The following is a 13,752-nucleotide window of genomic DNA, read 5'->3' on the forward strand; positions in this document are numbered from 1 at the left end:
CTCGCCGCAGGACCAGCAGGTGGGCACTCCTCGTCTTCGTCGCTCGGGTGATTTCGGTTGACGTTCCTCGACGTCGGCCGCCGCGACGCTCCTAATCCGGTGCGATGCCGAGACGTTCGCCGTCAACTTGGCTGCCTCCATCCTGAGGGCCGCCGCCAGAGCTGCATTGATGGTGCGATGCTCTGCCAGGAGTAGCTGTTGCTTTATTTCCGGGTCTCGAACTCCGCAGCCGAAGGTGTAGGCCGCCTCTCCAGCGATGAAGTCATTAGGTAGGCCCCTGAGCGCCTTATGGGCCAGTTGTTCCACCGCCATCGCGAATTCTTGCAGGGACTCGCCTGACTGTTGGACCCTCGTTTTCAGTTGGGTCCTGAACGCTGCCGCAAGTTGATGGTCACCATAACGTCCCTCCAAGGCCGCCATTATCTCAGCGGCTGTCCCATCTTCTGGAACGCTGTGAAGAATCTCCGACGCCTGTCCTTGAAGCGCGGTCAGCAGCTGAGTAGTCTTCTCCGCTGGGGTCCACCCATTATGTGCTGCGGTGGCCTCGAACTGGCGACGGAATATCGCCCAAGACGTCGTACCGTCGAACTTTGGCGTCTTGACGTTGTGATGTCTGGCTGAGGGCGATGGTTCCACATGGCCACTACATGAGGTCCTCAATTCTGACGTCGATCTTTCTACGGCCCGTTGAACTTCCTCGGCAATTATCTGTTTCTGTTCTCTAGCCTGGCGATCCACCAACGCGAGGATGTGCTTGTTTTCTACAGCATGTTGGTCCATCAACGTGAGTATGTGCTTGTTTTCTTCAGCATGTCGGTCCATCACCTCCCTCGTCTGCTCTTGACGACGCTCGAGATCGCGGATTTTTCCGTCGAAATGGTCTACATCCTGTCTCAACTCGGCTACTGTCTCGTTTATAGTTGTAAAATTCTGGTTTAATTTATCCAGATCGGCCTTAAGTTCGTCTTTCACAATGGCGACAATTCCATCTACGTGGGCCGAAACACTTTCGATTTGTGTAGTGACGTCATCTTTCACTCCGCTTATGTCGCCTTTCACTCCGCTTATGTCACTTTTCATCTCCGTTTTCACTTCACTTATGTCGCCTTTCACATCACTTATGTCGTTCTTAACCTCACTGATGTGCTTGTTCATGTTATCTTTTACTTCACTAATGTGCATGTTCATTTCTGCTTTCATTTCTGCGATGGCTTGCAGGATCTGCTGTAGGTTCTCCATTGTCGATAATGTCCCGATTCTGACACCAATGTAAATTTTATTAGTAACAACAATGTAATTTATTCGTCACAACAATAATTCCTTTCTACAATTCACCTTAAACGCTCTCGTCAACAATTGGATCTTCACTCACACAGTATTCGTTATAGCACTCCACCGACGACAATGACAATTTACTTGGACTATTACGCACAACAATGAACTGTTAATCTTAACTAATATTTACAAAGCACTATTTACAAATCAGAACTACCAGTTCTCAGTTCACAGTTCTTCTATCTCAGTCACTCGAGTTCACGGTATCTCGAACCACAGACCTTCAGAGACTGTTCACTGTACTCGAACTCGGGTCCCTCCAACTGCGGTCCACTGCACTCGAACTCAGGTCCCTCCAACTGCGGTCCACTGCACTCGAACTCAGGCCTTCGGATGCTGACGCAGATGCGGACGCAGACTCGAGTCGAACTCCGGCTTGCTTGCTCTGGCTTTCTCACTGACTGAATAACTGAGAACTCTGAAACTGAAAAACTGCTGTCGTTCCTTCGCGACCGTAATTTATAACTACAGCGACGTAGCCTGGAAAGTTCGACCCGTCTCTAGAGATGGCGTTCCAGAGAAATCCAGGGCCCTCTCCTCTCTACCAGCACCAGATGCGCGCGCAAACTCGTCGCGTGACGTAATACACCCTCTCTCCCTTCTCTCCACCGCGCGACGTCACTCAATGTTCCGTGGAGCCTGTGCGATCTGCTTTCTTGCGGGACGCTGGTCGTGAGTTCGATTCTCACGTCGCTGTCACATTATTATAAATATTATAATTATTCTGAATTTGAATAGAGTCGTTGCAGTAAATATATGCCTGATCTTTGTCCTCGTTCTCCTCCTCAGAGCTGTTTAAGGGATCAGTGGACCTAACCTTTCTTGAATTTCTTTTCGACTTTTTGTTTTACAAAGAAAACTTATTCCCACGCTTAGGCCTATTGCCGATTTCTTAGAGTTTAATTTCTATACCATTTTCTTGCCCTTATTTCTATATCTACTACAAGCTCATTCTTGTGAGGTGAAGAGGTCAATATTGCTGCCTTCCCTCGTCTTCTATCATTATTTGTTGGTCCTACCTTATACCGAGGTTGGGGAATTTTCATAATAACAAGACACTATCCCGTTTTGGCCAACCGTGTGGTATCTCGTTTTGTCAGACCACGCGTTGAAATTTAAAATAGCCTATAAAGGACCGATAGTTACGAAAAAAGATATCGAATTTAACTGAACTACAATTGAAGACTAATAACTAGACTTCGTGGAATTGCCACGAGAATCGTAAAGTTTACTATGCATGCGGTATAAACTGTATGAGTAGGGGGCGTGCAACGGATGGAGTATGCCTCTGATGTAAACACTGAGCAGTATACTGCGGTTACAACAAAACCTGTATCTTGCATTCAAGAAATATAATGAATGATCATTGAAGTAGGAAATGTCTAAACATGTAAATACACAATTATTTTGTAGTGAGATATATATTAACTCTTAAAATTTAATGTAATATACTCACATCATCCTTGAATATGTGCATTGTAGTGAAGAGTTACGTACATTTTGAGCGACTGCAAAGTGAACCTCCTCCGATGGTCACTTAAACAGTTTTTATATTGGGAAAATGTACATTCAACATCACACGATGTAATAGGTGCATATTTGAAGAACGGAAAGTCACTACTTTTTAGTACACCAACTTCAGACGTCTTGTCGTGACCTGATAGTACATAATTTATAATACGAAGTGTGAATAGGCAGAATTTTTAGCAATAATGTTTCTCAACATGAATTTCACTTTTTCTGAAATTAATGAATTCTTATTTTGGATAATGGTTTGTGATATTTTATACACTGTATTAAGGGCTTCTGAGAGTTGTAGTTTAGACGATTCTAACAGGGTGATGCTTTTGGACACGATTTTAAAATTAGAATCAATGAACAGAATATCTTCCAATAGCTGCTCAGAAGGCAATGATTTTGCAGCTGCAACAGCGGAACTGTCTGTGCTAGCCAATGCATAAATTACCTGCATTATTTTGCCGTAATGTTCTGCATAATAATTAACATCATCCAACCACGTTTTCCAACGGGTCAAGACTGGCTGCGGGGGTAAGGGTATTCCAGGGGCAATTATTTGGAATAGCAACACTCTCATTGTAGTATGTTTGATTGAATTCTTGTCTGCACTGAACAAATGTTAAACTTTGACTATTCCAACCACAGTAATGCAAAAACAAGTGCTTACATAGGTATACATTAGCTGTAGCTGCTCTATCTATTTGGACCGGTCACAACTATTAACATGAACTGCTTATACTACGAGACCGGGAGATCGCTCACATCTCCTATACTACCGTACATCGGCAACCTGATTGCATGCTGCGTGTGGCAATTCAACGAAGTCTACTAATAACTATAGGATTATTTCAAACACATACCTATTAGCTGTTGAAGTTGAATGCCTCGTTGTGAACACCTTAAAATGAAGGAAATATTTTAGGGAACACGGTGTGTTCTAAATTCTGATTCACACAACACACACACGTGTGAATTCTCACCAAGCAATGGCTCCCCAGTGAAGAGCTTGCGTATAGAAAGGGAGTACATATCTCATTTAAGAGGTGGCAGCATTTTCCTATGAAATAAATGTGGTATCCTGTTTTGCCGTACCATTTTGTTTTAACCAACTTTCCCCTACACTTTTACTACATCATACTAGGCCCTACCTTTGACCAATAAAACAGCACGAAAGACCGTGTTTCAACGAATCATGGCTGTTTATCGCTACAGTTTTATCGCTTCCATAGCATTTGTTTATTTTATCACTTCCCTAGCATTTTTTCTTTTTATCACTTCCCTAGCATTTGCTTCTTTGTTTGCCAACATTTCAGACTGCAAATTCTTTACGCTACTACAAAAAATGCTTTGCGATCGTCATTTGTTTTCCACATAGATAGTCAACTGAAAATGGCTGCTCCGTTCAAACGTTTTGGTGAAGCTAACATTAGTGAGTAAATTAATATTTAATTGTATTAGAGTACTTTCTTTCTTCTAATCTTTATATACTCTCTTCTGTTTTTATCTGTAATTAGAATAACAGTAGGTGCCAAATCGAGGGAATCGTGTAGGACTGTTTTCAAAAAACTACAAATAATGTCCATGGCTTGTCAGTAACTTGTATCTTTTCATTAATAATCTTCCTCGTATGTAATCGTGAAAACTTTGTAACAAATTCAAGAGTTCATAGTATAAATACACGTCAAAAAATGACTTTCATACTCCATCGGCAAGTCTATCATGCGTTATATGGCAGTAAAAATGTTTAATAGCCTCGCTATGGATATAAAAAATAAAATTCAAAACATAAAATTATTTAGGACCAAATTAAAGAAGTACTTAATTTCTGACGTCTTCTATTCTGTAGGTGAATTCATGACATTCAATAACACTCCATGAAATTGATACTAAAATTTTTTGTCGTACTAGTAGACTATATTGTAAATCTCATCTGTATATATTTCATCTAGACTGTGACTATAAATTAAGACTTTATAATAGTATTAAGTTTTTTGACTTATTCCATATTCTAGCTGTAAAACAATGTATGAATACCATGGAATGTTAATAAATACAATACAATACAATACAATCACCTCCCTACCATTTGTTTGCGAACGTTTGAAACTGCAAATTCTTTACGGTACTATAAACCATGCTTTGCGATCATCATTTGTTTACCGCATGTAAATAGTCAACTGAAAATGGCGGTTCCGTTGAAACGTTTTGGTGAAGCTAACATTAGTGAAATATAATTTTAGTAAGTTAATTAATACCTATTAAAGTATGGTTTATTTAACGACGCTCGCAACTGCCGAGGTTATACCAGCGTCGTCGGTGTGCCGGAATTTTGTCCCGCAGGAGTTCTTTTACATGCCAGTAAATGTATTGACATGAGCTTGCTCATTTGAGCACACGTAAATACCATCAACCTGGGACGGGATCGAACCCGCAACCTCGAGTACAGAAGGCCAGCACTATACTGAGTACGCTACCTAGGCCCAGTAATTAATACCTATTTTATTGACTTTCTTCTAATCGTGTAAGATACAATATGCACTATACAGGATGATTAACGAGAATTTATCGTCCCTTACGAGCTTATTTCTGAAGACATTCTGAGCAAAAATGTCATATAAACATTTGTCCTAATCTCAGTATTTCCAGAATTATATTAATTTGAAGTTGTTTGTAAAATACCATTATTATTGAGTTTTAAGGGTAAAAGAGTATTACAGATAAAGAATGAACTATTCAGGAGTATCATTTCTTTAACTAGCTAGTATTTTGGAGCTAAAAATGTGTTGTGAATTCCATAGTTGCTTCGTACAGATTTTTTTTTTTCGATTTTTAACTACAAAATTACATTTTCTTACTCATTTATCACAACAATTGTTACAAATCACACAACTCTTGTAAATTCTTCGAGAATGTACATTAGGATGCATAATTAAACTGTAAAGAATCAAGTTCCTAAAGTCGTATGATTTGTAACTATTTTTTTGATAAGTGCGTAAGAATGATTTCATTTTTAGCTAAAAATTGAAAAATAAAATCTATGCAAAACAATTAACAACAGATTTTTAGCGTCAGAACACTAGCCAATTAAAGAAATGACATTTCTGAATAGTTCATTCTCTATTTGTAATATTTTTACCTGTAAAACTAAAGAAAAGAGGTATTTTACTAACAACTTCAAATTAGTGTAACTCTGAAAATATTGAGAATAGGACAAACCTTTATATGACATTTTTTGCTCAAAATGTCTTCGGAAATAAGCTCTGTAATGGACGGTAAATCCTCGTGAATCATCCTGTATTAGCTATGAGTACGCTGATACGAGTTAAAATCTCTACAATTATGGAGTTATATTTGTGGTGGACAAAGGCAAAGAATCAAAATGAATAACACTTGTTATCGAAGCATGAAAAGGAATAACTAGAGGTTAATTTAGTATTGTCTGCTGTTCTTTCCGAGAGATAAACAAGAGAATATCCACTTTAGTTTTAAGAAGCATTTTTAATGAAATACTAGAGAAAGACCACTTGGTGTAATTCGTGAATTATGCAAGAGGTGCTCCATTTGATTTCAGTCGAGTTTTCTCGAAATTTCTTGGATAGCCGGTTTTAAAATTAATGTATTCATATTTAAAAGTCATTTGTAAGTAAGTAACATAGAGCTTAGATCAGTACATAGGCCTAAAGAAAACAACTAACAGTATGGCATCGTTAAATTTGATGAGTGGACGTGATGCTGAACAGTATACACTGATCGAGATTATACAGAGACATCATTTTATTTTTACTAACATTTTTAATATTAACTTGCCTATACCTCTGGAACAACGCCGTTTGCTACCCCCTTCCGCGACTGGAGTTCGATGATAGGCCTACTGGCGTAATATACAAACAAATCACTTTACTAGATATAGGAGGGAAGAAAAGTAGTTCATCCATTTACGTAAACTAGGAAATATTGCGCTTTTGAATTTGATCATTTTCATTAGGTTTTTCTTTAATCAAAATACAGTATAGTCTTAACAATGAGTGTTTTTACTCACGAACTGAGCTGTCCATGTGGACGTATTCATTATGCAGTGTATATTATACTGTCTACAGCACATTAGCGTACAATATAGAGAATGAAGTTAAATTGAAAAATAACATAATATTGATTTTTAAACACATTTTTTAAAATGGTAGCCGTTCACTTGGATATAGGCTTCAGTTCTAATGTGCATATTATCGCACTATAGATTATTGTACCTAATTCCAATTACCAGTTTCGTTCTTCGTATTAGTAACTCATGTTGAAATAATTCTGTACCTACTCTATAAAAGAGTAAGTTACCTTACGTACTGTAAATTCAATCTTCACTTCTGCCCGATCCGAAAAGATAAAATTACTCGGACATATATCTACTGTCCGTCCAAGTGGTTATGTCGTAGGGTCGTTGAAAGGGAGCAAATCACGTGACAGTTAATTACTTAACGAGGCCCTTTTATTTAAGTTATTTTAAACAGTTGTATAATATTACGTAGACGTCAAATTCCTAACAGAAATTAATATTCTCAGAAAAGAGCTAAGACAGCCCAGCCACTAGCTGGCGAATAAAAACTGGTGGGGGAACCGAGATACGACGGAGGCAAATGGACGACAGTACCTGTGCGAAAATGATGCAATATTGAAAGCTCTTTCGTCACTGGAAAACGCGAACATATTTTTGGAACGTACTGTTTGCTATGACCGTAAGGCTACTATGATTGTATATGCGGTCTTGGATCTGTGTGGAGGACGGTTGAATTTCATTTGTAGAAGGGGTGGGAGTGAAGTACATTCAAAAACTCTGGTACAACAAAAATTGAAGTAAAAATAAAATGATGTCCCTGTATATTGTCAACGTACCTGTCTACTTTGTTTTTGTCAGAGAAAATGTGTTGTTAATGATTTAAATTTTTGCTTTACATTCCCAAACCATGAAATTTCTTCGAATTTTTCCCAAATGTCCACTGTATCTCCCTTCCCTTTCTCTGCAAACAACAGTAAAATTTTACAAATCTGGCTTTTCAGGTATAGCTTCAACCCGGAATCACAAATTTAAGTCACACAGCACGCGTGTACTCAATGCTGGGCTCTGGCGTTTATCAACTCTCTTGAGGTATGTGGATATAAGTGGAAATTGAGCCGAGGTCTAGTATAGTTCCTAGGTAGTCAGTCGGTAGAGCTTTGGCGCGCTCTGCGAAAGTTCCCAGTTTTGATACCCGGCCCTAAAATAATTTTTCCCTTGAAATTATTCAGTGGTAAAATTTACTCCTTGACTTAACAATCAGTTATTTTAATGAGAGTAACTTACAAGAGGTCCACACCTGTGGAGTAACGGTTAGAGTGTCTGGCCTCGAAACCAGATGGCCTGGGTTCGATTCCCAGTCGGGGCAAGTTACCTGGTTGAGGTTTTTTCTGTGGTTTTCCCTCAACCCAATATGAGCAAATGCTGGGTAACTATCGGTGCTGCACCCCAGACTCATTTCGCCGGCATTATCACCTTCGTTTCATTCAGACGCTAAATAACCTAAGATGTTGCTAAAGCTTCGTAGCTTGACTTAACCATCAGTTATTTTAATGAGAGTAGCTAACTTACAAGAGGTCCACACCTGTGGAGTAACGGTTAGAGTGTCTGGCCGCGAAACCAGATGGCCCGGGTTCGATTCCCAGTCGGGGCAAGTTACCTGGTTGAGGTTTTTTCTGTGGTTTTCCCTCAACCCAATATGAGCAAATGCTGGGTAACTATCGGTGCTGGACCCCAGACTCATTTCACCGACATTATCACCTTCGTCTCATTCAGACGCTAAATAACCTAAGATGTTGATAAAGCTTCGTAGCTTGACTTAACCATCAGTTATTTTAATAAGAGTAGCTAACTTACAAGAGGTACACACCTGTGGAGTAACGGTTAGAGTGTCTGGCCGCGAAACCAGATGGCCCGGGTTCGATTCCCAGTCGGGGCAAGTTACCTGGTTGAGGGTTTTTCCGTGGTTTTCCCTCAACCCAATATGAGCAAATGCTGGGTAACTCGGTGCTGGACCCCAGACTCATTTCACCGGCATTATCACCTTCGTCTCATTCAGACGCTAAATAACCTAAGATGTTGATAAAGCTTCGTAGCTTGACTTAACCATCAGTTATTTTAATAAGAGTAGCTAACTTACAAGAGGTCCACACCTGTGGAGTAACGGTTAGAGTGTCTGGCCGCGAAACCAGATGGCCCGGGTTCGATTCCCAGTCGGGGCAAGTTACCTGGTTGAGGTTTTTTCCGTGGTTTTCCCTCAACCCAATATGAGCAAATGCTGGGTAACTATCGGTGCTGGACCCCAGACTCATTTCACCGACATTATCACCTTCGTCTCATTCAGACGCTAAATAACCTAAGATGTTGATAAAGCTTCGTAAAATAACGTACTAAAATAATAAAAAAAAACTTAACAGCGAAATTCCAGTAGCATATCTTTTAGTATCATTTGCTCTTCTGCTAACAACGCCATATCATTAGCAAATCTTATGCACTTTATTCTTCTTACTCCTACTATCACTCCTCCCATGTTGTGAAAACAGTTCTTTACTAAATCCTCCAAGTAGATGTTGAACAGGGTAGGTGATAAAGGGCATCCTTGATGTACTTCTCTCCCAATTTCATTTCCTCCTGACATTTCTTCTCCTATCCTGACTTTGACTCGTTGTTTCATATAAAGATTACTGAACAGCCTCCTCTCTTTCCAATCCACACCAATTTTGTTTAGGATCCCCTTCAGTTTACTTATATTAGTATATTTCCAATATCTAGGATTCGCGTTACGGAATGTGCGCTGATTCGAAATTTTCTCATGAAATTTCGGCCAGTGTATGGGACCGGTGCTCACCCAGCGTCGTGATGTACTTAGGGAGCTATGATAGGTAGCGAAATCCGTTGCGAAAGCCAGCTATCGTGCTAACCACAGAACCTCCATTCTAGCTGGATGATCGTCCACCTCTGTTTCGGCATGTGAACGTGCTGCCAGCAGCCGGCTGATCTGTCAGAGCCCTTCAAGGGCTGTGGCGCCACGGATTATTATAGTTCCAATATAGACATAACATACATACAGATGTACAAACAAGTAAAAATGATTCCATTTACATAGAACGTTTGATCTGGTGGCGTTTGGTAATTGTATCATTGCGTACAATATATAGTCGTTGTTCCTGTAATAACTCCTATGTGACATATTTTTCGATTTCCAGATTTTTGATCTATTAAATAACTTAAATAGTGATACAGCAAGTAATAAAATCTCCTATATGTAATTAGGCCTATATTTCTTTGTTTCGAAAATGTAAGAATTCACAGTCTCCTATGTACGGCTGCCATAAAATGAATTTTGTATTTTGCACATAGGAGTTATTGCAGGAACAACGACGATATAACAATATGGTCAATTAAAATTTCACCTAGGCCTACTGGACTTCATTTGCAAACAACAACTAAGGACAGAGTCGAAGTCAAGGATTTTGATTACACACTTACGAGTACACCACACGATAAACAATACCGGCAATGTCTTCATTTAAGCGTGACGTATCTTCCACTTATGACAAGGACAATACATTCGTAAACAAGATATATCGATGGCTAAAAAGTGATACCTCGTATCTACAAAAACGGTCATGTAGTTTAACTACAGTATTATTATTATTATTATTATTATTATTATTATTATTATTATTATTATTATTATTATTATTATTATTATTATTCAAAGGTCTTTGACTTTAAACCCAGCATTCTCCAGTGTATCCTATTTTCTGCCTTCCTCTTAGTCTCCGCATATGATCCATATATCTATCTATATCTATCAATACACAATCTTAACGAGGACCTTGAATCTACTGGGTGTTCATTTCAAAGTGTGTCATGACGTCACTGTTGTTGGGTCACCGATTTGAAGCGAGTTTCAGCTTATATGTCAGAGAGGTTGCCTATTATTTAAGGCGTTCTTCAATCTGAACTTGAGAACGTGTACGGTATAACTTGAACGTCGTAGCAACAGATGGCGGTATGTACGGTCTGTGTGCTACCATAACCTCTTTCGAACTGTGTTTTGCGCCGGCAAGTCGTACGCAGGGTATTTGTTATCATCGGTTGCGTACGGTAACATTCCACAACACAAATCAAATGCTCCGTGTCCATGTTGACCGTCGAAGTTAATGTCAACAAATACGTAAGTAATCATCTTAACCCTCTCCCCATATCCCGACAGTACGTATTTCCAAACAGTTCACATTCCTGCCACTACCGGCGTTACCGTACGTATCGGTACGTACTCTTCAGAATGAACGCCGTACTTGCTAGGCAACTTCTCTGCCTCACAGGTTATACACCTCTGCGGAAGTGTAGGAAGATTGAATTCTCTAGGCTCATCGGCTAGCCACATGACGGCATACAGCGAGCCATGACACATTTTGAACTGAACACCCAGTATATCTGCATGGGCCAGAAAGTTTGGTTTGACTCTCAGCGCAAGAAAATCACAAGCAATCCTAGTGGGACATCAACGTCTATTATGCAGCATTACTCCTGCTCTTCCAGTCAAGTCAAACGACGCAATAATCCCTTTTGCTTCCTGTGTTAAAACCCTTGCAATTTACTTTGATACGCATTTAAACTGGAATAACCAAGTAACCCATATTACCAAAAAAGTGCTTTCCATACTACATTCCTTAAACAGCATTCGAAAATTCCTTCCGTTATCACTCAAGAAAATACTAGTGGAAACACTAGTAATGCCCCACTTCGATTATTCTGATTTTCTACTGACTGACCTCAATGTCAACCAGTCGTAAACATTACGTGTTCATAATTCTTGTGTTCGCTTCGTCTGCGATGTCCGTCGCGCTGACCACATTACCCCATCCTTCCAAACTCTAAACTGGCTACGGCTTAACGAACGTAGAAATTTTCATTCTCTTGTTCTCCTTTTCCAAGTCCTTCACACCTCTACACCTACCTACCTTGCCTCCCGTTTCAGTTACCTGTCATCATATCATAATCTCTTCACACGCACGCAAAATAGCCGCATACTAGCCATACCAACACATAAGACTTCATCGTATTCATCGTCATACACAATCTCGCTCTCGCGGAATACCCTACCCAGTGACATCAGAGACTGTCGGAATTTAGTAGCGTTCAAAAGCAAACTTATTAAGCATTTTCTTACTGCGTAGAGTAGGTTTAATTTTTACTTAATTAATAAAAAAAATGTTTCTCTCTTCGTAACTTTTACAATAAACTGTCTGGCTTTTATTAATCAGTTAATCTTTTAGTACTTTGATTTTTATTGTATTTGTAAATTTAATAATAATTGTAATTATAATTGTAATTGTATTCTTAATATTGTAGATGTAATCCCCTGGTAGAGGGGAAGAGAAGGCCTGATGACCTTATCTCTACCAGGTTAAATTAATTAATTAATATCTTAATATCGTCTATCATCTGATATCTTCTTCTGCCTCGAACTCTTCTCCCGTTCACCATTCCTTACAGTGTATCCTTCAGAAGGTAGTTTCTTCTCAACCAGTGACCCAACCAACTCCTTTTCCTCTTTCTGATCAGTTTCAACGTAATTCTTTCTTCACCCACTCTTTTCAACACAGCTTCGTTTCTTATTCTGTCTGTCCATTTCAGACGTTCCATCCTTCTGCATATCAATATTATGAACACAAAATTAAAAAAAAAGATGTTTTGGGTAATCATCAGGTTTTGACAGACAAATTGTAATTGTTATTCTTTGGAGCAAAGTCAGTGGAATAAGATGTGATTTAGCTACTCCCTCTTCAAGTATACCGTATCATGAAATAAGCTTTGCAAAGAATCACGGTTTGTTCAACTGTTAGAGTATTAGACTCTTCATCCTGCTCGAAAAGTACAAAAAGAACGCAACTGATCATAATGTTATCATCCCCTGGCCTGAACCGTTCTTTGACGGTTAGTCGAGACTCATAATGTTTTCTGTAAGGTGAACATTTGAACTGGAAGCTGTCCAGAACGTCACTAATTCCAGACAGTCCAAGACTTGGCGGGTCCCTTTTTTTTCCAAACTGAAGCTCGTCTAAAAAGAACAAAAAGCGCTTCATTATCTGCTCTACATGTCTCAGACAGACTTCATTTTTTGTTTAAAAGACCTTCAAAGGTCGTATTTAGGTAACGATCAGAAATCAAGCTTGTTTCGATGCAAGTAGTTTTTTCAGTCGCAGTTTCTCAATTCAGCGATGATGTCTTATTATAGGCTATATAATCTCTGTTAAAATACACTAATGTTTGTGTAAATTGCAACACCAAGAAGGATACATGTGACTGAATGAAATTGATGCTGCAGATTAGGTACATGACAGTACAAAATGATTAGAATTACAGAACTGTACCTGATCTGTGACCATGAGATTTCAGTATGGTATGAAGCCTCCATGCACTGCAATCAGAGCCTCTAAGCGTCGTGGCATGAAATCAAAGAGAGTCTGAATATGTTCTTAGGAAATCTCCCTCCACGCAGTTTGTATGCGAGTCCACAAAGCGTCAAGAGTGGGTGCTGGAGGACCATGACGAACAAGTTGCCGACCACCATATCCCATGTTTTCGATGGGCGACATGTCTGGTGAACGTGCAGGCCAGGGAAGCAGTGATAGCTGTCGTTCTTTGAAGAAGGCTTGCACAATCCTCGCCACATGTGGCCGGGCATTGTCCTGCTGAAATATGGCATGTGGCGTTGCCTGAAGGAGGGGCAGTATCTTGGGCTCTAAAACCTCCGTAATGTGTTGTTGTTGTTGTTGTTTTCTAATGCCAGGCGTTTGACAATAAAGTCATTTGACCTCTCGCACTCCAATATTTTTCAA

General features: G+C 39.6%; 1 protein-coding gene across 3 annotated transcripts in view; it reads left to right on the forward strand.

The window, feature by feature from the left end:
* Nucleotides 1–13,752, forward strand: part of LOC138716204 (ATP-binding cassette sub-family G member 1) — a 372,962-nt gene that overhangs the window by 99,931 nt on the left and 259,279 nt on the right. Inside the window, exon 1 of one of the 3 annotated variants that reach the window (XM_069849071.1) lies at nucleotides 7,907–7,990. The exons of the other annotated variants lie outside the window; for them this stretch is intronic. The gene's annotated coding sequence lies outside the window, so the exon portion shown is untranslated. Of the gene's footprint in view, nucleotides 1–7,906; nucleotides 7,991–13,752 lie in introns of those variants that run through there. 3 annotated transcript variants of the gene reach the window in all.

This window comes from Periplaneta americana, chromosome 2 (assembly GCF_040183065.1).
Source record: "Periplaneta americana isolate PAMFEO1 chromosome 2, P.americana_PAMFEO1_priV1, whole genome shotgun sequence".
NCBI lineage: Eukaryota > Metazoa > Arthropoda > Insecta > Blattodea > Blattidae > Periplaneta > Periplaneta americana.